The sequence below is a fragment of the Eleutherodactylus coqui genome, chromosome 8 (assembly GCF_035609145.1).
Source record: "Eleutherodactylus coqui strain aEleCoq1 chromosome 8, aEleCoq1.hap1, whole genome shotgun sequence".
Taxonomy (NCBI): Eukaryota; Metazoa; Chordata; class Amphibia; order Anura; family Eleutherodactylidae; genus Eleutherodactylus; species Eleutherodactylus coqui.
The window spans coordinates 52450279-52472231 of NC_089844.1; the positions used below are offsets into that span (position 1 = coordinate 52450279).

General features: G+C 45.0%; 1 protein-coding gene across 1 annotated transcript in view; it reads right to left on the minus strand.

Annotated features, from left to right (window-relative positions):
- The window catches only part of SPAG16 (sperm associated antigen 16), a 1123687-nt gene that overhangs the window by 1069142 nt on the left and 32592 nt on the right, over nucleotides 1-21953 (minus strand). The window lies entirely within an intron of this gene.

Consider the following 21953-nt stretch of genomic DNA (forward strand, 5'->3'; position numbering starts at 1 on the left):
GTTTCTGAATGATAGTAGTAACGCTCAAAGTAGATGAAGATCTTGGAGTTTAATAGAGATATTGAAAAGCTCAAATCCCATATAATTGGGGAGACAGTGATGTTTCCTCAATTTGCTCAGGAATATCACACACTCATGTACACTCGAGAAAGTAAGTAATTTTCTCTAGTGACTTAGTTAACGCTCTCTGTCTATATGTATGTCTTGTTTGTCTTAGCCCAAGATATTTTATAATATTTCTAAATAAAAGTTACATTTTAGTTTGTCTCTCGATGTGCACTAATGATACCACACGTTCTACACCACTTCCAACAGTCCCATCAGTGAAAAAAAAAAAGCAGAGTATGTTCTTTACTGTATCCATTTATATTCAACAGCAGTGACATTTAATAGAGCTTCCCCAACTTGAGTTATAAGAGGTTTTATAACTGTCCAGTAACTTTCATCATCCTGTATCATTTTTACTGGGTAATAGCTGCCTGTTTAACTGTGCAATTTTGTCATAATATTGAAAATGCTCTTAAAACATTAAGATGATCATCTCCGAAAATTCATATAAAATATGAGCTAAAAGCAATGTAACCAATAAGACATTTCATTGCGGTGTGTTGACTGCACTAGATGCAGAAAAGCCAATTGCTTATTGGTGGTTATTGGTTTCTGTGGAAGGCTGCAATTTGCACTTAAATCATCAAATATACTTGCTTAAAGACCAAGACAGGAATACTTGGGCGAAAACAAGAAATGGTTTTAGCTTCACAGATTCTATGTGCCTGCAAATGGTTTGCATACAGATACTAAAGGTTAAATCTAGCACATTAGGTATTATGGAGAAAAGTTCACAATGTTGTGTGAGCATCATTAAATACTAATTCAATATACACTATGTAGACAAAAGTATTGGGACACGCATAAAAATTTGATTTTAATCACCGTTTTCAATATGGCCTTGGGCTGCCTCTGGCCTCAATCACTGCAGTAACCCTCCTTGGCATGCTTTCTACCAAATTCCAAAAGATTTGTGGAGGGACTTGCCTCCCGTTCTGAAAGACAGCTTCAGTGATACAGAGCGATGATGGGTGTGTTGAGAGTGCACGGATACAGCATTCTAACTTGTTCCAAGGATGGTTGATGGTATTGAGATTCGGAAGTTGGACAAGCCAATAAAGTTTGCAGACGTTCTGCTCCTCAAACCAAGCCACGAATGCTTGCTGTATGACATGGTGCTCAGTCGTGGTGGTAGAGATCCAGAGCTGTACCAAAGTATTGGCACAGGGAAGGTAAAGCCAAAATTGTCTAGAATGTCTCTATACTAATTGGTGCTGAAAGTGGGCTTTACTATAACCAATGGCCATAGTCCTAACCAGCAGAAACATCCCCACAGTGTAACACAATCTCCTCCAAACTTCAGTGTTGGGACAATGCAGTTGTGCAAAAACCACTCTCCAGGAAACCACTGTACTCAAGTGTGGCCAATGGATCAGAAGATGGTGTACTGTGATTCCTTCGTTCACAACATTAATCTCCACTCATTTACAGTCCAGGAACAACGCTCCAAGAACCATCGCAGACGCCTCACTGCAGTGATGTTGGGCTTGTGTGCAGCGGCTCGTCCATGGTAACCCTCCGCGTGCAGTTCCCTATTGATGTTCTGGTTCAGAGGGCTGCCTCTGATTGGCTCAGGGGCAGCTCTCAGCTGTCCCTGCGCTCAGCCAATCAGAGGCAGCCCTCACTCACCCATTCATGAATTCATGAATGGGTGTGAGTGAGGGATGCCTCTGATTGGTCAGGCTGTGACCAATCAGAGGCATCTCATTCAGCAGGCGGGGATTTTAAATCCCCGCCTGCTGAATACTACTCACAGCTGTTCAGAGCAGTTCAGGAGAACTGCAGCCTGCCGGGCTGAACTCCGTCAGCCGGCACCAGGTGAGTATATATATATTTTTTATTTTTACACATTTCTGGATGAATTGCAGGGAAGGGCTTATATATTTAACCCCTTCCCGACAATTCATCCCGCGATCGCTGGCAGCCCATTGCTTTCAATGGAGTCGGCTGTATTGCCGGCTCCATTGAATTCAATGGGCTAACATCGTTCTGCCGGGACCAGGTGAGTATATATATATTTTTTTTATTTTTACACATTTCTAGATGAATTGCAGGGAAGGGCTTATATATTTAACCCCTTCCCGACAATTCATCCCACGATCGCCGGCAGCCCATTGCTTTCAATGGAGTCGGCTGTATTGCCGGCTCCATTGAATTCAATGGGCTAACATCGTTCTTCTCTGCCACAGCTGTTACAGCTGTGGCAGAGGAGAACGATCTTTACGCTGACAGTGGGGGGGGGGGGGTCTCACTCTTGCCGCTATTGTGGCTTAATAGTGGGACCTGGGAACTTGAGATGCAGCCCAAAATGTAGCTCCTCGCCTGCCCTATTCGTTTCTGTGTCGTTTCCATCACTTTCTTGTGTTTTGCAGATTTTCACAAATGAAAACCTTAGCGAGCATCGGCGATATACAAAAATGCTCGAGTCACCCATTGACTTCAATGGGGTTCGTTACTCGAAACGAACTCTCGAGCATCACTGAAAGTTCGACTCGAGTAACGAGCACCCGAGCATTTTGGTGCTCGCTCATCTCTAGTGCTAACATACTGTATACATTTCTGATCAGATATATATTTCCATTAGAGATGAGCGAACGTACTCGTCCGAGCTTGATACTCGTTCGAGTATTAGCGTGTTCGAGATGCTCGTTACTCGTTACGAGTACCACGCGATGTTCGGGTTACTTTCACTTTCATCTCTGAGACGTTAGCGCGCTTTTCTGGCCAATTGAAAGACAGGGAAGGCATTACAACTTCCCCCTGCGACATTCAAGCCCTATACCAGCCCCCTGCAGTGAGTGGCTGGCGAGATCAGGTGTCACCTGAGTATAAAAATCGGCCCCTCCCGCGGCTCGCCACAGATGCATTCTGACATAGCTGAGGGAAAGTGCCATCGTGTTGGAGCTGCTAAAGGGAGAGTGTTAGGAGTGATTGTAGGCTTCAAGAACCCCAACGGTCCTTCTTAGGGCCACATCTAACCGTGTGCAGTACTGTGGAGGCTGCTTTTTGCAGTGTTGCACATTTTTTTTTTTGGTATATCGGCCGTGCAGAGCATTGCGCCCTGCAGTAATACTCCAGGGACAGAAGTGCGTAGGCAGGGACAGAAGACATATTAATATTATTGATTGAATATAGGCAGTGGGCCTTTGCTAAAAGAATTTGGGCAAAAAATCTATTTGGCCTGCCTGTCACTGTGCTCAGTGTTCTGGGTCTGTGTGTGCTGGGTGTAGTAGTTCTACAAAATCATACGCAGCCAGCTAAGTGTTACAGCAGGCTTGCGCAAAATAATTTCCTGGCTCTGTCTGGGCTCTGAAATCACCGCTGTGTTGCAGTTCACAGTGCAACACTCTGCAGTTCTGTGACATACTCCAGGGACAGAAGTGCGTAGGCAGTGACAGAAGACATATTAATATTATTGATTGAATATAGGCAGTGGGCCTTTGCTAAAAGAATTTGGACAAAAAATCTATTTGGCCTGCCTGTCACTGTGCTCAGTGTTCTGGGTCTGTGTGTGCTGGGTGTAGTAGTTCTACAAAATCATACGCAGCCAGCTAACTGTTACAGCAGGCTTGCGCCAAATTATTTCCTGGCGTTCCGTAAGCGAAGTCAGCCTCCAACCACAGGCCAATAAGCGGCACATTTAATTACAGCGTTCTGTTTCTGCATTACTGGTAATACAGCATGCTGAGGGGTAGGGGTAGGCCTAGAGGACGCGGGAGCCCAAGTCCGGGTGTGGGCACAGGCCGAGCTCCTGATCCAGGTGTATCGCAGCCGACTGCTGCGGGATTAGGAGAGAGGCACGTTTCTGGCGTCCCCACATTCATCGCACATTTAATGGGTCCACGCGGTAGACCTTTATTAGAAAATGAGCAGTGTGAGCAGGCCCTGTCGTGGATGGCAGAAAGTGCTTCCAGCAATCTATCGTCCACCCACAGTTCTGCGCCGTCCACTGCTGCAACTCAGAATCCTCTGGCTGCTCCTTCCTCCCAGCCTCCTCACTCCACGAAAATGATACATTCTGAGGAGCGGGCAGACTCCCAGGAACTGTTCTCGGGCCCCTGCTCAGATTGGGCAGCAGTGGTTCCTCTCCCACCAGAGGAGTTTATCGTGACTCATGCCCAACCATTGGAAAGTTCCCGGGGTCCGGGAGATGAGGCTGGGGACTTCCGGCAACTGTCTCAAGACCTTTCAGTGGGTGAGGAGGCCGATGACGATGAGACACAGTTGTCTATCAGTGAGGTGGTAGTAGTAAGGGCAGTAAGTCCGAGGGAGGAGCGCACAGAGGATTCAGAGGAAGAGCAGCAGGACAATGAGGTGACTGACCCCACCTGGTTTGCTACGCCTACTGGGGACAGGTTTTCAGAGGGGGAGGCAAGGGCAGCAGCAGGGCAGGTTGCAAGAGGCAGTGCGGTGGCCAGGGGTAGAGGCAGGGCCAGACCGAATAATCCACCAACTGTTTCCCAAAGCGTCCCCCTCGCGCCATGCCACCCTGCAGAGGCCGAGGTGCTCAAAGGTCTGGCAGTTTTTCACTGAAAGTGCAGACGACCGACGAACAGTGGTGTGCAACCTTTGTCGCGCCAAGATCAGCCGGGGAGCCACCACCACCAGCCTCACCACCACCAGCATGCACAGACATATGATGGCCAAGCACCCCACAAGGAGGGCCGAAGGCCGTTCACCACCTCCGGTTTGCACCACTGCCTCTCCCCCTGTGCCCCAACCTGCCACTGAGATCCAACCCCGCTCTGAGGACACAGGCACTACCGTCTCCTGGCCTGCACCCACACCCTCACCTCCGCTGTCCTCGACCCCATCCAGCAATGTCTGTCAGCGCAGCGTCCAGCCGTCGCTAGCGCAAGTGTTTGAGCGCAAGCATGAGTACGCCGCCACACACCCGCACGCTCAAGCGTTAAACGTGCACGTAGCCAAATTTATCAGCCTGGAGATGCTGCCGTATAGGGTTGTGGAAACGGAGTCCTTCAAAAGTATGATGGCGGCGGCGGCCCCGCGCTACTCAGTTCCCAGTCGCCACTACTTTTCCCGATGTGCCGTCCCAGCCCTGCACGACCACGTCTCCCGCAACATTGTACGCGCCCTCACCAACGCGGTTACTGCCAAGGTCCACTTAACAACGGACACATGGACAAGCAAAGGCGGGCAGGGCCACTATATCTCCCTGACGGCACATTGGGTGAATTTAGTGGAGGCTGGGACAGAGTCAGAGCCTGGGACCGCTCACGTCCTACCCATCCCCAGAATTGCGGGCCCCAGCTCGGTGGTGGTATCTGCGGCGGTGTATGCTTCCTCCACTAAAGCACCCTCCTCCTCCTCCTCCTCCAACGCAACCTCTGTCTCGCAATCAAGATGTGTCAGAAGCAGCAGCACGTCGCCAGCAGTCGGTGTCGCGCAGCGTGGCAGCACAGCGGTGGGCAAGCGTCAGCAGGCCGTGCTGAAACTACTCAGACTAGGAGATAAGAGGCACACGGCCCATGAACTGCTGCAGGGTCTGACACAGCAGACCGACCGCTAGCTTGCGCCACTGAGCCTCCAACCGGGCATGGTCGTGTGTGACAACGGCCGTAACCTGGTGGCGGCTCTGCAGCTCGGCAGCCTCACGCACGTGCCATGCCTGGCCCACGTTTTTAATTTGGTGGCTCACCGCTTTCTGAAAAGCTACCCACGCTTGTCAGACCAGCTCGGAAAGGTGCGCCGGCTCTGCGCACATTTCCGAAAGTCCCACACGGACGCTGCCACCCTGCGCACCCTGCAACATCGGTTTAATCTGCCAGTGCACCGACTGCTGTGCAACGTGCCCACACAGTGGAACTCTACGCTCCACATGTTGGCCAGGCTCTATGAGCAGCGTAGAGCTATAGTGGAATACCAACTCCAACATGGGCGGCGCAGTGGGAGTCAGCCTCCTCAATTCTTTTCAGAAGAGTGGGCCTGGTTGGCAGACATCTGCCAGGTCCTTGGAAAGTTTGAGGAGTCTACCCAGGTGGTGAGCGGCGATGCTGCAATCATTAGCGTCACCATTCCCCTGCTATGCCTCTTGAGAAGTTCCTTGCAAAGCATAAAGGCAGACGCTTTGCACTCGGAAACAGAGCCGGGGGAAGACAGTATGTCGCTGGATAGTCAGAGCACCCTCCTGTCTATATCTCAGCGCGGTGAGAAGGAGGAGGAGAAGGAGGAGAAGGAGGAGGAGGAGGAGGAAGATGAGGAGGAGGGGGAAGAGACAGCTTGGCCCACTGCTGAGGGTACACATGCTGCTTGCCTGTCATCCTTTCAGCGTGTATGGCCTGAGGAGGAGGAGGAGGATCCTGAAAGTGATCTTCCTAGTGAGGACAGCCATGTGTTGCGTACAGGTACCCTGGCACACATGGCTGACTTCATGTTAGGATGCCTTTCTCGTGACCCTCGCGTTACACGCATTCTGGCCACTACGGATTACTGGGTGTACACACTGCTTGACCCACGGTATAAGGAGAACCTTTCCACTCTCATACCTGAAGAGGAAAGGGGTTCAAGAGTGTTGCTATACCACAGGACCCTGGCGGACAAACTGATGGTAAAATTCCCATACGACAGCGCTAGTGGCCGAAGGCGCAGTTCCGAGGGCCAGGTAGCAGGGGAGGCGCGGAGATCAGGCAGCATGTACAGCACAAGCAGGGCAACACTCTCTAAGGCCCTTGACAGCTTTATGGCTCCCCAGAAAGACTGTGTCACCGCTCCCCAGTCATGGCTGAGTCGGCGGGAGCACTGTAAAAGGATGGTGAGGGAGTACGTAGCCGATCGCACGACCGTCCTCCGTGACGCCTCTGCCCCCTACAACTACTGGGTGTCGAAGCTGGACACGTGGCCTGAACTCGCGCTGTATGCCCTGGAGGTGCGGCTAGCGTCTTGTCAGAGAGAGTGTTTAGTGCGGCTGGGGGAATCATCACAGATCAGCGTAGCCGCCTGTCAACCGACAGTGCCGACAGGCTAACACTCATCAAGATGAACAAAGCCTGGATTTCCCCAGACTTCTCTTCTCCACCAGCGGACAGCAGCGATACCTAAGCAATACGTAGGCTGCACCCGCGGATGGAAACATCGTTCTCTATCCCCATCAAAAACGGGGACCTTTTTGCTTCATCAATCTGTGTATAATATTCCTCCTCCTCCTCCTGAAACCTCACATAATCACGCCGAACGGGCAATTTTTCTTAGGCCCACAAGGCTCAGTCATATAATTTTTATAAACAATTTTTAGACGTTTCAATGCTCATTAAAGCGTTGAAACTTTCACCTCAACCAATTTTTATTTTAACTGGGCTGCCTCCTGGCCTAGTTACCAATTAAGCCACATTAACCAAAGCGATTAATGGGTTTCACCTGCCCTCTTGGTTGGGCATGGGCAATTTTTCTGACGTACATTAGTACTGTTGGTACACCAATTTTTGGGGGTCCTCGCCTACAGTGTAATCAAATTAATTTTTAGCCCACCTGCATTACAGCTGACGTTACATCAGCTGTGTTGGGCACTGCAATGGGATGTATTTATGTACCGCCAGTGGCTTCCTGGCACCCACCCATGCTGTGGGTCCACAGGGAGTTGTAACTGCATGTGTCCACTTCTAAAGAACCCCAGTCTGACTGGGGCATGCAGTGTGGGCCGAAGCCCACCTGCATTAAACATGAATTTATTACCTCAGCTGTGATGCGCAATGCAATGGGATATATTTATGTACCGCCGGTGGCTTCCTGGCACCCACCCATGCTGTCGGTCCACAGGGACTTCACAATAGGGAGTTGTACCTGCCTGTGTCTATGAATTAAAAACCCTGCTCCGGTTGGGGCATGCAGTATGGGCTGAAGCCCACCTGCATTTAATCTGACGTTAGCTCTGCTGTCCAGGGCACTGCAATGGGATACATTTATGTACAGCCGGTGGGTTCCAGGGAGCCACCCATGCTGTGGGTGCACACGGAATTCCCATTGCGGAGTTGTACCTGCCTGTGACTATTTATAAAAAACCGCGGTCTGACTGGGGCATGCAGACACCTTGACAGAATGAATAGTGTGTGGCACATAGGTTCCCCATTACTATGCCCACGTGTGCAGCTCCAGATGGAGGTGGCACAGGATTGGATTTCTCATTGCTTCTGTACAGCATTGTGGACCATCGCCCCGCCCCTTTTAAAAAGGGTCGCTGCCTAGCCGTGCCAACCCTCTGCAGTGTGTGCCTGCGGTTCCTCTGGCAGACGCACTTATAAATAGACATGAGTGTGGCGTGGCATGAGGGCAGCTGAAGGCTGCGCAGGGACAATTTGGTGTGCGCTGTGGACACTGGGTCATGCAGTGGAGGGTTGGGCAGCACGTAACCCAGGAGAAGTGGCAGCGGAGTGTCGTGCAGGCAGTGATTGTGCTTTGTTGGAGGTAGTGTGGTGCTTAGCTAAGGTATGCATTGCTAATGAGGGCTTTTCAGAAGTAAAAGTTGTTGGGGGGGGGGGCCCACTCTTGCCGCTATTGTGGCTTAATAGTGGGACCTGTGAACTTGAGATGCAGCCCAACATGTAGCCCCTCGCCTGCCCTATCCGTTGCTGTGTCATTCCCATCACTTTCTTGAATTGCCCAGATTTTCACAAACGAAAACCTTAGCGAGCATCGGCGATATACAAAAATGCTCGGGTCGCCCATTGACTTCAATGGGGTTTGTTATTCGAAACGAACCCTCGAGCATCGCGAAAAGTTCGTCTCGAGTAACGAGCACCCGAGCATTTTGGTGCTCGCTCATCTCTAATTTCCATCTGTTTACTTTATGCTGGGAGCACATTTGAAAAACTTCATCTTTTTAACCATTTAGAAGACGTACAAATTTAACATTATTAACATTTTGAGGAACACTTTGTTTTCCTACACCAAGCCAAGATTGCAAAGGCTCATAGGTGTCAAAATGATACACAAATTTCCACATTTTAAAAAATACACACCTTAATGTAATCACTGGAGGGGTGTCATGAGTATTTTGACCACACAGTTTTTTTCAAGACCTCAGTGGCAGGGATGGGGTGTAAAAAGTGAAGCTGTTTGGTAGCCTTTGGTAGTCAGGAGTGTGGAGATTTTAAATTTCCCCGGGCGCATGCGCAAAAGCCTGGGAAGATCTTTGGAGGATGATCACGTTGGGATTTAAATGCGTACGCCTCTGGTAAGAAGTTTCATATCCCCTCACCGATCCATGAATCTATTTAATTTTTTTTTTTTAATTTTACGTGATCGCCCTTATCCATTGGATAACAGCGATCACATGGCCGGGGATGGCTTACCGCAGCCCTCGGTCACTGCTCCAGGCTCTCGGCTAATTTTGTTTTTTTATTAAACTTACCGGACCCGCCTAGTTTTTGCGCAGGCCTCCATGAGGAGAGATGAAACTTTAACTTTCTAACTTCTTTTCACTTTTATATTATAGTAGTTCTCCATTGAACGTGACCGGGGATCGTATACCGTGGCCCCCCCATGAAATCTCCAGGCACTTAGCTACCTTTGATAATTGGGGCAGGGGGATTTTAAATCTCCCGGGCTCTTCTGGCTTCCGCGCATGCACCCGACATTTTGCTAGTGGCGTGCATGCGCAGAAGCCGTCGGCAAGTCCTTGCAGGACTAGATTGTCGCAGGACATCGTGGATGCCAGAGGTGAATAGTTCAATCTCTCCTCATGGTTCAGATCTGTGAAGGGAGATGAAAGTTTACCTTTTTGTAAACTTATATGTGATCGTCACTATTTATCCCATGACTGGGTACTGCACACTGCAGCCCCTTATGCCAGCTCCAGGCGGTCACGCTCCCTGGGGTTTTACTCTACAGGGCAGGCATGTTTCTACGGCTCTGTAGAACAAAGCCCAGACACCCAGGACATAAAACCATGTATGGGTGGTCACTAAGGGGGTAATTACTGGCATCAGATTGTTAAAATTAATGCTCATAAATTTTTTTCCATATAGCTAAGCCGCTGATGAGATCAGTATATGTATAATTGCACTACAGAATTCTATATGGAACTTGGACAGAGTGGTGCCAGCTTTCTTCTAATGAACCGTGAATACTGCGCTTGGACATGTTTGAACAGTTTTATGACCAACACCAATAGAAAAAAATTTAGTGCATTTTCCAACCAGATGGGGCAACGTACCACACCTTCCATGCAACACTGGCATGAGTTAATGAACTGTTTAAAAGGAAGAGCGAACTGTGAGCAAGGGTTTATCTTGTAGAAATTCAAAGTAGAAAGTGTATGCCAATAATCTGCATACCCAGGATGAACTCAGCGAAAACATCACAAACACTATTCACAGCATCACCGTTGAAGAGCTGTAGGCAGCATCAGCCACCATGTTGCAATGTGCCCAGAGGTGCATAGAAGTGAGCCAGGACCACTTCCAATGTCTGTTGTAACATGTGGGTAAAACAGTAAAGTTTTGTAAAAAACAATCCACTTGCTCGTTCTTCATGTCGCAGTATTGTTGGACATTGGCTACTTTTCCATGACCCACCATGTAGCTGCTGATTTCTGGAATAAGGGCCCTGAGAATTCTTGTCTGATTACCATCTTAACAATAAAAATTAATTAAAAGTGTAGAATCTTTTTAGCAAACTACATAAAACAGCAATTCTGATTAGATTTCCTCATAAGCAGCAACATTGAGATCATAAAACATAAGTCAAAGAAAAATCTTATCACCATCAAACGTCAGGCTACAGCAGACTCACGCTATTTTACAAAAGCCTGTGTCTGCTGCTCCATAGATAGACTACAGGTAGTTATAAATGGCAGATATGACTACTGAAATACACTTTTAATTCCAGCATGCTTGCAACCTTATTATCGGAAAGCAATTACCCGATATACAACTGTAGGATCATCAAAAGGTGAAAGCATTTTTTTAAAACGAAAAATGCAATTGATTAAAAACTAAACAAATAGGTTGTAAAACAGATTTACAGATGTAATTTGGTTCCTGAACAAAATGTTAAGAGTCCTAAATCTACAATGATAAGTGCATGTCCTTTTAGAACTGCATGTTACCTAGCACTGAGGAGAAAACAATCCAATATTGTTTCAGTAATCATATAAAGTCTAAATAATGGTCACATCAGTAGCATCTCCCCTGGGGGTCAGTGACACGCAGAACACTTAGTGAACCACAATATGCATTACGTTTTTAACTCTTATAAATGAGCACTAAATTCGGTAGTTGCTCCTAATAAAATGAAACAGTAAACCTTTAACTACTATTATAGCAGCAGTCATGCACAAAATTCTGTCACTAAAAAATTTGATATGCCAATCTAAAACACAACTAAGAAAGTGAGCAGTACGTGAAAGTAGAATTCAACTTGTGAGATTATATAGATTATACATACACATATATATATATATACACACACAAAATATATATATATATATATATATATATATATATATATATATATATATATATATATATATATATATATATACACACACATACATATACACATACATACACACACACAATATATATATATACACATACACATACATACACACAATATATATATATATATATATATATATATATATATATATATATATATATATACATACATACATACACACACACATACATATATATATATACATATACACACACATATACATACACACACATACACTACCGTTCAAAAGTTTGGGGTCACCCAAACAATTTTGTGTTTTCCATGAAAAGTCACACTTATTCACCACCATGCGTTGTGAAATGAATAGAAAATAGAGTCAAGACATTGACAAGGTTAGAAATAATGATTTGTATTTGAAATAACATTGTTTTTACATCAAACTTTGCTTTCGTCAAAGAATCCTCCTTTTGCAGCAATTACAGCATTGCACACCGTTGACATTCTAGCTGTTAATTTGTTGAGGTAAGCTTGTGAAATTGCACCCCACGCTTCTAGAAGCATCTCCCACAAGTTGGATTGGTTGGATGGGCACTTCTGGCGTACCATACGGTCAAGCTGCTCCCACAACAGCTCAATGGGGTTCAGATCTGGTGACTGCGCTGGCCACTCCATTACCGATAGAATACCAGCTGCCTGCTTCTGCTGTAAATAGTTCTTGCACAATTTGGAGGTGTGTTTAGGGTCATTGTCCTGTTGTAGGATGAAATTGGTTCCAATCAAGCGCTGTCCACTGGGTATGGCATGGCGTTGCAAAATGGAGTGATAGCCTTCCTTATTCAGAATCCCTTTTACCCTGTACAAATCTCCCACCTTACCAGCACCAAAGCAACCCCAGACCATCACATTACCTCCACCATGCTTAACAGATGGCGTCAGGCATTCTTCCAGCATCTTTTCATTTGTTCTGCGTCTCACAAACGTTCTTCTTTGTGATCCAAACACCTCAAACTTGGATTCATCCGTCCACAACACTTTTTTCCAGTCTTCCTCTGTCCAATGTCTGTGTTCTTTTGCCCATCTTAATCTTTTCCTTTTATTGGCCAGTCTCAGATATGGCTTTTTCTTTGCCACTCTGCCCTGAAGCCCAAAATCCCGCAGCCGCCTCTTCACTGTAGATGTTGACACTGGTGTTTTGCGGGTACTATTTAATGAAGATGCCAGTTGGGTACCTGTGAGGCGTCTGTTTCTCAAACTAGAGACTCTAATGTGCTTATCTTCTTGCTTAGTTGTACAACGCGGCCTCCCACTTCTTTTTCTACTCTGGTTAGAGCCTGTTTGTGCTGTCCTCTGAAGGGAGTAGTACACACCGTTGTAGGAAATCTTCAATTTCTTAGCAATTTCTCGCATGGAATAGCCTTCATTTCTAAGAACAAGAATAGACTGTCGAGTTTCAGATGAAAGTTCTCTTTTTCTGGCTATTTTGAGCGTTTAATTGATCCCACAAATGTGATGCTCCAGAAACTCAATCTGCTCACAGGAAGGTCAGTTTTGTAGCTTCTGTAACGAGCTAGACTGTTTTCAGATGTGTGAACATGATTGCACAAGGGTTTTCTAATCATCAATTAGCCTTCTGAGCCAATGAGCAAACACATTGTACCATTAGAACACTGGAGTAATAGTTGCTGGAAATGGGCCTCTATTCACCTTTGTAGATTTTGCACAAAAAAACAGGCATTTGCAGCTAGAATAGTCATTTACCACATTAGCAATGTATAGAGTGCATTTGTTTAAAGTTAGGACTAGTTTAAAGTTATCTTCATTGAAAAGTGCAGTGCTTTTCCTTCAAAAATAAGGACATTTCAATGTGACCCCAAACTTTTGAACGGTAGTGTATATATAGATCTCTTCTTTGTACTCACGTTGGACATTGTCTTCATTCGGCCTAACAAACTATGTTACTAGGTTACGTTATTTGTGTGAACTAAATGTACAGATTCATAAAAATATCTCTTTTAAGTAGGACCTATTTTTTATAGGTTCTATGGGGAGATTAGTTTGCCTTAATTGTATTATTGCGCAAAAGAAATAGATATTCTCAACAAAAAGTTATCACCCCTCCGTATTCCAGTTAACGTATTAAGAAAGTGCTGGAATTTGTGGTGATTTCCCCGATTTTAATTATTGTCTGGAACCAAGTTTAAACAGTTTTAATAAAGGAGCTATAGTGGCTTCTCCTTCCAACTAATTTGCACATTTATTAATGGAATTAGGTTTATGTGATCTGCAGAGGTTTGAAAATAGTCATTATTCCAGTTCATAGACATTGAACTAGATGGACATTGTCTCCCTTCAGTCTAACATGCTATGTTACTATATAATACACTTTCTAGAATAGATCTCCTGATAGGTACTCCATATGTTTCCTTATGTTTGTAGAGTGGAATATCTACTACGAACTAGGTCTGATCACTTCTCACTTTAGTTGTAATTGATAATGAATGGTGGTGGATTTAGTTTGGAGGTTAAATCCTTTTTGGTCAAACCTGCTTGATGTTAATGCTAGAACAGATTTTCAGATTAATATTGGCTCCTCCTCAGTGTCTATAGTGTGGGGTGCTATGAAGGCATTTATATGTGGCCATTATATACAGAAGATTCACCTACATAAGTCTAAATCTTGGGATGTCATTAGGGCCCTTCGGCAATGAGCTTTAGATGCAGAGCAAGCGTATAAATATTCTCCCACTAATCAGGTGGAAACTAATTGAAAAAAAAAAAAAGAAGAGGCACAGTCTGAACTTGCGGATCACCTGAAAGGTGTTGCAAACAATAAGCTTTTTTATGAAACAGATCTTTGAGGAAGAGAAAAAAGGAGGTTGTTTTTTGGTTTCTATAATTAAGGCACAGGGATCATCAACTTATATGGCAGAATTGAGACGGACAGATAATTCTTTGGTTAAAGGTCGGAAACTTTTTTCTTTATCTTAAAAACTTATATGCTTCGAAATTAAGTGTGGATTGTAAAGATCTTTATTAACATTTGGCTCGGGTGCAATTGCCAATTTTGTCTGAAGATTAGAGAATTAGAGGTTCCCTTGACACTGAATGAGTTAAGGGATGCAGTAGCGGCACTTCATAGTGAGAGGTCTCCTGGGTTAGATGGTCTTCTAAATTAATTTTTTAAGTGCTGCTAAGATATGCTTCTGCCACATTTATTGATGGTGTTTAATGAATCATTGCATGAAGGCATAATTCCACCATCAATGATTGTCTTTATTACTAAACCGGGAAAAGATTTGTCTCCTGATTTCTATCGTCCAATATGTCTGTTGATCACTGATGTTAAAATCTTGGTGAAGGTACTTGAATAGATTACTTTTAGTAAGGACTCATTTAATACATGAGGATCAGTCTGGCTTCATGCCAAATAAATCAACTGCTATTAATTATATCTGAATCTTCAGGGATGGTTTATTTCACTCGATGATGCCAAAGCTTTTGACAGGGTCAAGTGGAATTATTTTTGATCTGTCCTTCATAGGATGAGAAGAATATGTGGTGTGGATTGAATTGCTCTATTCAATGTCAGGGTCAAAAGGGAGGTTGAATGGGTATGTTTCAGGACAGATAGAGTTGGCGGGAGGAACAAGGCAGAGGTGTCCCCTGTACCCTCTTCTATTTACCTTGGCAATGAGCCCCTGACTGGTTTCATAAAGCCATCACCAGATATAGTTGGATTGTAGTATGGGAAGATCGAGAAACATGTCATCATGTAAAGTTGATCTGCTATTGTATATGGGAGATGTTAATAGATCAGTGAATCCTATTATGTCCATTCGGGTCTCACTATTAATTGGGGAAAATCTGTAATTCTTCCTTTAAATCCCTTACTGGTGGACTATTCATTAGAACATATGCATGGAATTCAAATATTTGGGAGTTGTGGTTTCTTCTAAGCCTCAAGACTATATTTCTGCCAATTTGCATCCATTGGTGTCAAAATGTAAGGACAAGGTGAAGGTCTGGAATCAGCAAAGATTGCCAGGCAAAATCTTATTAAAATGGTTTTGATGCCACTACTCCTTTGTATACTTCAAGAAGACTCTTCAGTTACAATAGCTTTTTAGACTCTATACAATATTTAGGAGTTTAATATGGAACAAGAAATATGCTGCAAATAAATTGGAGACCCTTCAAAGGAATAAATGGTCTGCAGAGATGGAAGTACCAAATGTTTGGATATATTTTTTGCCATCTCAATTACAGCAGTTGAAGTGGGGAGAAAGAAATGGGGTGGGGTTTTAGCCCTACCCCCTTTAAACGGCATATGACAGGTATGAGAGGAAAAAAGGGATTAAATCCAACAAATTATTTAAATAAATTATGGAATGAATGTAAGCAGCTATTGCAATTAGATGGGTTTACTATATAAACTGACCCTCTGGAGGAATCCTGAATTGCCTTTTAAGTTGGGGGGGATTTTCACCATGGGAGAAGAAGGATAATCTTTTTGGAACAGGTACTTTCTGATGGCCTTTTTTATAGTTCTGAACAATTTAGAGAGTTGTACATTGTTCCCCATAGTTAGAGAAACATAAAAGTTTCTGCCACCCTCAGGGGGGAGGCGATAGCTCAGTGGAGCTGAAAGGGCTGCTAGCCAGAGTGAGAAGTGGTCAGAGGAGCCGCGACTGAAACTGGGAACCTGATTCATGCAGACCAGCTTGGGCCTGTTCCCTGTCTGATGGAGGACGACGCCCTCCAGACGCCCCAGGTGAGGTTAGTGATGGGACCCTGTGGGTTATGTACCCTGGACTGTGTTATATGCTGTACACATTGCTGTGACATGTATACTGTGGAATATTTAAATACTGGCAAGCGTAAATTTAAAAAATCCTGTCTCTGAAACATCCGTCTATACATGTGGTGCCCATTTCTGGTCTGAGAGGTCGGGGATCTGCAGAAAAGTAACCCCACTGATCACATATTATATTGACATGGGGATGTCAAAAAATATTGTGAGTCATGCACAGTGTCAAATTTCAGGCCAAAGGCCTCACGATAGTAGTCCCCTGGTACCCATGCCTATTATTAAGGTGCCTTTTGGACGCATAGGTATGGATCTACTCAGCCCATAGGTCCTCCTGGGGGCACGATCATATTTTGATGATAGCAGTCTACATTACTCGCTACCCTCAGGCTCTGCCTTTCTGTAATACTTCTTGCAAAGTGATTATAAAGGAATTAGCGCAGGTGTTTAGTCAGGTGGGTATTCCCAAAAAGATACTTAAAGTGCATCGATCAAAATTATTCAGAAACTGACAGTTTTGAGCGATCATTTTGCACAGGTACTAAATCAGCCCTTTAGTACTTCATTGCATGTATTTAGAGAACAGCGGGTGGTCTGTTCTCTAAATACATTGTTATTGTTTTCCAAAGGGGCAGCAGCTGTTAAATCAGCGCTGCCCGCGGAGAACTCAGCGTGCATTCCTCTTATGTTATCATCCTGAGGGACTAGGATTTCCTGCGGACCTGAAGTTAGCGATGGATGAAAAGTGCACGATAAGTGCACACTGGGCACACATTTGCGCACAACGATTATCGCTCAAAAGATGGTTTTTGAGTGAATTCTGAGCAATCATTGTTGCGTGTAAAAGGGCCTTAAGAGACCAAGGGGCCCCTTTCTTGTCTATAGCGATGAAGGAACTTTGCCTATTTAAAGTAGAGCAATTATACATGTCCATTTATGATTCTCAGATGGATGGGCAAGAGTTAATAAAACTTTAAAACGAAAACTAAACAAGATGGTCGACAGGGAGGAAAAAGATTAGGTTTCCGTATTACCATACCTGTTTGCCATAAAAGAAATGCCACCCTTTGAATTACTGTATCGAAAATAGCCCAGGCATCTCCTAGATAATGCTAAAGAGGTCTGGGAGGAACAAACCACTCCTTTGAAAAATATTGTGGAACATATCTCACAGATACACAATCGAATTGCAGCTGCTGTGCACATTTGTAAAACAACACATGGAACAGTCTTAATGGGACCCAAAGATGATAGAGGGGCCAAAGTATCTACTTTTGAGCCAGGAGACTGAGTGTTGATCCTTATTCCGAAAATAGAAAGCAAGTCCCTAGCCAAATCACAGGGACAATTTGACATTAAAGGGGTTGTCCCCCCGTTCGGCGCGAGACAAACCCGACGCAGGGGTAAAAAACCCAAAACGTCCGGTACTTACCCGAATTCCGGGGCTGCGACTTCGTACTTACCTTGCTAAGATGGCCGCCGGGATCTTCACCCTCGGTGGACCACAGGTCTTCTGTGCCGTCCATTGCCGATTCCAGCCTCCTGATTGGCTGGAATCGGCACACGTGACGGGGCGGAGCTACGAGGAGCCGCTCTCCGGCATGAGCGGCCCCATTCAGAAGAAAGAAGACCGGACTGCGCAAGCGCGTCTAATCGGGCGATTAGACGCTGAAATTAGACGGCACCATGGAGACGAGGACGCCAGCAACGGAACAGGTAAGTGAATAACTTCTGTATGGCTCATAATTAATGCACAATGTACATTACAAAGTGCATTAATATGGCCATACAGAAGTGTATACCCCCACTTGCTTTCGCGGGACAACCCCTTTAAGGAAAAACTGACTGATGTAAAGTATAAAGTAGATCAACCAGGGAAAAGAAAACCGGACCAGGTTTACCACATAAATGTAAGCAAACCTTGGAAAAACCAGTCATCTTTGTCTACTGAACTGGCTCTGGATACGAGTGACCAGCCGGTACTGGAGGTTCAGATTGCAGTTGTTAGATGTTCAAAGGAAGGAGGCAAGACAGTTAGTCCCGAGGGACAAAGACTTCTTTTCAGATAAGCCAGGCTGAACTATGCTGATTAAATAGGATATTATCACCAACCCAGGTTTGAAGAAAAATGTGAAACCATATAGGATTTCACAAGCCTGGCTTGAAGATGTCTCTAAAGAAATAAAAACCATGGTATGAGCAATTCATATGTAGCGATTATCGCTTAAAATGTGTTCAAATGAACACATTTTAGCGATAATAGTTACGGGTTAATAAAATAAATAAATTGCTCACTATTCATTTACTAGTCATTATCGCTGACTTTCAGTCCGCGGAAAAGCTATCACTGGAACGTGGCTTCTCGTTACGTGTAAATGCTAGCTGGGCAGCGCTTCAGTATAGAATTATGTCTTTTGGACTACAAGGGGCTCCAGTGACATGCTAAATACTAATGGACAGATTATTAAGACCCCATCAACACTAGGTTTCTGCCTATTTGAACTATACACCTGACACATACAAGCAGTCATTGATGACTTATGTGCCACCAGTCTGACAGCAAGCCTAAAAAAATGTCACATTAGGCTGGAGGCGGCCAAATACTTGGGATATGTCATCGGGAGAGGCCTTGTGATGCCTTAAATGAGAGAATTCAAGCAATACAGAAACTACCCCAAGCAACAAGTAAGAGGGGGGAAAAATGTGACAGGATGACAGGAGTTGTAGTGGATGGGCGGTATATTTCTCCCAGACTCCAGTCATTCTGTAAGCATCAGAATCCAGGCTCATCTGCTAGTTAACTAATGGCCAGCTCCAGTTGGTGGGTGCTAAAAGGGCAGAAGGATTATGCAGCCTCTCTCTTGGAGACAAAGACATTGAAAGCCCTGGAAAACGTTATACTGCATGAGTATAAAATAATCTCACATCGCATTGCTGCCGCCCGCGATAAAGTCGTCCGATAAAAATTCACAATTTTTTATTGCAAAAGTCAATAGGACTTTCTATTGTTAAAATCGCAGCACAGTGCCGGTGTGTTGCGTTGCAATGCGATAAAAAGTAGGTTCCATAAGGAAACATGGGAGATTAAAAAAAAAAAAAAACGCACATCAATAGAGCATACTGCCATTTATTTGTTCTCTCAACATCACATCAGTAAAAACATCGCAAATGGGAAGGAAACAATTGTAAATCATTGGTTTCCAAATCTACTTCTCGCATCAGGCAAAAATTGTGTGATTTTCTCACCCATGTGAAACCCCCTTAGAAAGCCACTGCTAGGATTGCAAAATTTAATAAAAAAAAAAAAAAAAGAGAGAGAGAGAGAAGACTTGTCTGCAGTGGCCTACTGAAGGGTGGAAGAAGATCTAATGGACTGATGAATCACAATTTGACATCTTTGGTACATCATGTATAGTTTTTGTATGCCATCGAGTAGGTGAAAAGATAGTTCCTGAGTGTGCAATGTTCAAATGTTAAATATGGAGGAGGAAGTGTGATGGTCTGGGGCTCTTTTGCTGGATCCAAAGTTGTGAACTTGCACAAAGTGACTGGCAAAAAGGGCTACCACAGTATTTTGATAAGCCATACAATACCCTCTGCTGTACGCCTAGTTGGTCAGAGGTTCATATTACAGCAAGACAATGATCCAAAACATACTTCTAGGTTATATTAGAACTACCTAAGAAGACAAGAGGAAGCTTGTAGGCTTCAAAGAAAGAAATGGTCTTCACAGTCTCCTGACTTAAACCCCAATGAGCTTGTTTGGGATGAATTGGACATAAGGGTGAAAGCAAAGCAACCTACAAGTGCAGCACATTTGTGGGAACTTCTGCAACAATGTTGGGAAGACATTCCTGAACAATATCTAAATGCAACTGTAGAAAGAATGCTTCCATTGTGTAAAGTACTTATATCAGCTAGAGGAGGCTGCTTTGAAGAGTCAAAAATCCAGATTTAAAATGTTAATCCGTTACTTTATTCATCTGAACGTGTTTGTTTGTTCTATGCTTTCATGCCCAAGTACATTTGATACATTCAAGTGTGTCAATAAAAACTGGAAAAATTGAGGTGCTCTAAAACTTTTGACCAGTATTGCATATAATTAGAGATGAGCGAGCATACTCGTCCGAGCTTGATACTCGTTCAAGTATTAGGGTGTTCGAGATGCTCGTTACTCGTAACGAGTACCACGCGGTGTTCGGGTTACTTTCATTTTCTTCCCTGAGAAATTTGCGCGCTTTTCTGGCCAATAGAAAGACAGGGAAGGCATTACAACTTCCCCCTGCAACGTTCAAGCCCTATACCACCCCCCTGCAGTGAGTGGCTGGCGAGATTAGGTGTCACCCGAGTATTAAAATCTGCCCTTCTCTATATGCGCTCAATGGGGCCGGCGGCAGCAGCGCCGACCCCATTGAGAACATATAGAAGACAAATCATTCTTCTCTGCCACAGCTGTAACAGCTGTGGCAGAGAAGAATGATGTTTGCCCATTGAATTCAATGGAGCCGGCAATACAGCAGGTTCCACTGAAAGCAATGGGCTGCCGGCGATCGTGGGATGAATTGTCGGGAAGGGCTTAAATATATAAAAGCCCTTCCCTGCAATTCATCCAGAAATGTGTTACAATAAAAATATATACCGGCGTATAAGGCGACGGGGCGTATAAGACAACCCCCCAACTGTCACCTTATATGCCGGGAATACAGTGGAGCAAAGAATACAAATCATTACTCACTTCTCCTGGCGTTCAGCGGTGCTGCTGCAGGCTGTCGCTCCCTCCTGGTCCCCGACAGAGCATTACTTTCTCTACGAAGGGCTTTAAATCCCCGCCTCCAGAAACACACGTGCCTTCAGCCAATCACAGCCAATGACAATGATGTCATTGAATGGCTGTGATTGGCTGAAGGCACGTGTGTTTCTGGAGGCGGGGATTTCAACCACTGCGTCCAGAAAGCAATGCTCTGCCGGGGACCAGGAGGGAGCGACAGCCTGCAGCAGCACCGCAGAACGCCAGGAGAAGTGAGTAATGATTTGTATTCTTTGCTCCACTGTATTCCCGGCGTATAAGGTGACAGTTGGGGGGTCGTCTTATACGCCCCGTCGCCTTATACGCCGGTATATATTTTTAGTGTATCACATTTCTGGATGAATTGCAGGGAAGGGCTTATATATTTAAGCCCTTCCCGACAATTCCTCCCGCGATCGCCGGCAGCCCATTGCTTTCAGTGGAACCTGCTGTATTGCTGGCTCCATTGAATTCAATGGGCAAACATAGTTCTTCTCTGCCACAGCTGTTACAGCTATGGCAGAGGAGAACGATCTTTATGCTGACAGTGCGGGGGGGGGGGGGGGCACTCTTGCCGCTATTGTGGCTTAATAGTGGGACCTGTGAACTTGAGATGCAGCCCAACATGTAGCCCCTCGCCTGCCCTATCTGTTGCTGTGTTGTTCCCATCACTTTCTTGAATTGCCCAGATTTTCACAAACGAAAACCTTAGCGAGCATCGGCGATATACAAAAATGCTCGGGTTGCCCATTGACTTCAATGGGGTTCGTTACTCGAAACGAACCCTCGAGCATCGCGAAAAGTTCGTCCCGAGTAACGAGCACCCGAGCATTTTGG